General features: G+C 43.5%; 1 non-coding gene across 1 annotated transcript; it reads right to left on the bottom strand.

The window, feature by feature from the left end:
* Positions 1-311: 311 nt before the first annotated feature.
* On the bottom strand, positions 312-383 carry TRNAD-GUC (transfer RNA aspartic acid (anticodon GUC)). Its single transcript has one exon. It is a non-coding gene; the product is annotated as a tRNA-Asp (tRNA).
* Positions 384-3,055: the final 2,672 nt, after the last annotated feature.

Genomic DNA, 3,055 nt, shown 5'->3' with positions numbered 1-3,055 from the left:
ATGCATCCTGATATCAGGATTAAAGAACTGGAGGCAGACTGGTGCTTTAGTGTTTAGCTCTCCAGTATAATGCTCAAATCCAGTGGTTTGGGGTCTACCAGGATCACAGCCATTGGTAGTCATGAGACCATCTCAAACCAGGAGTTGAACTCAGGACCTCACATAATCAGACAAAACTTGACCAATTATCTCCTCAACCCAATATCCACATTTGGTCAGTCACTCTATTCTAATTTATTGTAACAGACTTAATAAGGTGAAATTGGTACCAACAAATGGAGATATTGATGTACCGACTTTAAAATTTGTACCTCCCCGTCGGGGAATCGAACCCCGGTCTCCCGCGTGACAGGCGGGGATACTCACCACTATACTAACGAGGACAGTGTGTAAGTAAACATGTATTGAGTTGCTTACTAAATAAAGTTTGTCTCACCATTCAAAGTCTGGCAAACTCCCCGTGGTGTATTCAATGTGCCAAAAACCAGTAACAATGATGGGTCTCATTCTCCTGACCCCAAAAGAGCCTCAAAATGTGGCACTTTCTGAAATCTCAGGGCTAAGACGAAGGAGACGTTACTGGTGCCTACTCGAGAAAATCTATGAACAACAGGATGACAGTGATACAGTGATACCATTCAATAACTGTTTAGGACTGTTTTGATAAGGATTCAAAAAGAAAGATAAGAACTGTATATAAATTTAAGACTTCTTTCATGATACTTAAGAAATTGAAAACAGGAATTTGGTACATGCTTTAAGACCATTCCAACAAAGTCTCGGCTAGAAATAATCAATGTATTTCAGGAATCTGGAGGTAAAGTGAAGCTTTCAATTTTTAAGTCATGTGTGCTGTAAACAGATTGATGCGGAAGATGGAATATATTTCAATGAAATTATCTCTTTTTACGTTGTTACTATATTTGATAGACTTCAGTTATCGATTTAATGAATTTTTTTCTGATATATTTATTTTATTCAACCTGGACATCTTTTATTTTTGTTTGCTTCACACAGTTAATTTCTCTCAATTAATTATCTATCTATATTATTTTGTTTTTGGGCGATAGCACAGCTGGTAGGTGGTTGCCTTGAATGTGGCAGACCCGGTTCAATTCCTCTGACACTCTCAGAAAGCCCGGCAAGAGACCGAGAGTATCCCGCCCTCACGACAGAGCCTCCAAACTCCCCATGGCTTATTTGATATGAAAAAAGCAGTGAGAACAAGTCTCACAATGGAGGCGATACTGGTGCCCATGCGAGCAAATTGAGGAACTACAGGAGGACACTGCTACAGTACTACAGTGCTATTATTGTGTTCCTGTATATAATTTTTTCACACATATTTTTCTCATATATTTTGGACAGGTTTGTTATTGTTGTGAATTACAGCTTATTTCTTTGATCATATTTTTGTTACTTTTTTTCTTTGTCCATTCAGCAGTGCTCATGGTTCACTCCTGACTCTGTACTCAGGATTCATTCTTGACAGTGCACAGAGATCATATGAGGTGCTGGGAATTGAAAGCAGGTTTTCCACATGCAAGGCAAGTAACCTTCCCAGTATAGTAATTCCCAAGCCTGGCAAGATCCCTGTGAAGTATTCGATATGCCAAACACAGTAACAACAAAGTCTCTGATGGAGACGTTACTGGGCCCGCTCGAGCAAATCAACAAACAACAGGAGGGCCTTTACCTTTACCTTTAAGCTCCCTCATCATCATTTAAATCACTTAATCACTTAACTTCCCGTTAGTCGTCGATTTGCTCGAGCGGGCGCCAGTAACGTCTCCATTTGCCCCTGCCGCGTGCTAGTGTAGCCCAATGGTATCTGTTCGCTCCGGGAACTTGAAGGGCCTCAAACCGATTGTTCATGATCTTGATGAAGAAGTCTGACCATCTGGTAGGTGGGTGGCCACGTGGTCTCTTGACATCCCGTGGAATCCAATCAGTAACAGCTCTAGTCCAACGGTCATCTTTAAATCTCATTATGTGACCAGCCCATCTGATTTTCGACACCTTGGCAAATGAGACAGCGTCCCTGATCCTTGATCGTCGACGGATATCAGAACTCCGGATTCGTTCTCTCATTTGAGTGAAACGTGATATTCCAAGCATAGCTCTTTCTATTCTTCTTTGGGAGACCTGAATAGCGTTCTCATCTTGTTTCCGTAGGGCCCAGGTCTCTGAGGCATATGGTAATGCAGGAAGAACAGTGGAATCAAAGAGATGTGCCCGGAGCCGGAGGTTCTTCGTCCTCTTAGCTATTTCTTCGACGTTCTTGAAGGCGTTCCAAGCCGCTCTCTTCCTCCTGCGCAGCTCGGGTGCCAGGTCATTTGTCATATTGACCTCTCGACCTAGGTACACATAGCTGTTGCATTCGGAGATGGTCGTTCTGTTGAGAGCGAATGGGGCGTCAGGAACGAGGCTGTTTCTCATAAACATTGTCTTCGTAAGATTCAGCTGTAGTCCTACCTTTCCACACTCACGGTCAAAGTCGGCCAGCATTTGTGCCGCTTGGCTGATGTTTGGTGTTATTAAAACAATGTCATCAGCAAAGCGGAGGTGGTGTAGTTGCCGACCATCTATCTTCACTCCCATTCCTTCCCATTCCAGTCGTCGCATGATGTTCTCGAGGGTGGCACTGAAGAGTTTCGGTGAAATGGTATCACCCTGCTGCACCCCTCTCTTGACATCAACGATCACTTCTTTGTAGAATGGTGAGATCCTGGTAGTGAATCCGCAATAGAGCTCACGGAGGATCCTGATGTATTGGGCTTGAATGCCCTGATTGGCTAGGGCTTCAATGACCGCTTCCGTCTCAACAGAATCAAAGGCCTTCTTTAAATCAATGAACATTAAACAGAGCGGCATCTTGAACTCCCGAGAAAACTCAATGAGCTTGGTTATCGTGTGGATATGGTCGATGGTGCTGAATCCTTTGCGGAACCCTGCTTGCTCGCATGGTTGTCCTTCATCTAGTGTTCTGCCAATCCTATTCAGGATGACTCGAGTGAACAACTTGTAGATGACAGACTAAAGCAGATCGGGCGAT

Source organism: Sorex fumeus, unplaced genomic scaffold (assembly GCF_029834395.1).
Source record: "Sorex fumeus unplaced genomic scaffold, SorFum_2.1 ptg000075l, whole genome shotgun sequence".
Classification (NCBI taxonomy): Eukaryota; Metazoa; Chordata; class Mammalia; order Eulipotyphla; family Soricidae; genus Sorex; species Sorex fumeus.
The sequence above is the reverse complement of the archived record's forward strand: the minus strand, read 5'-3'. Positions and strand labels throughout refer to the sequence as shown.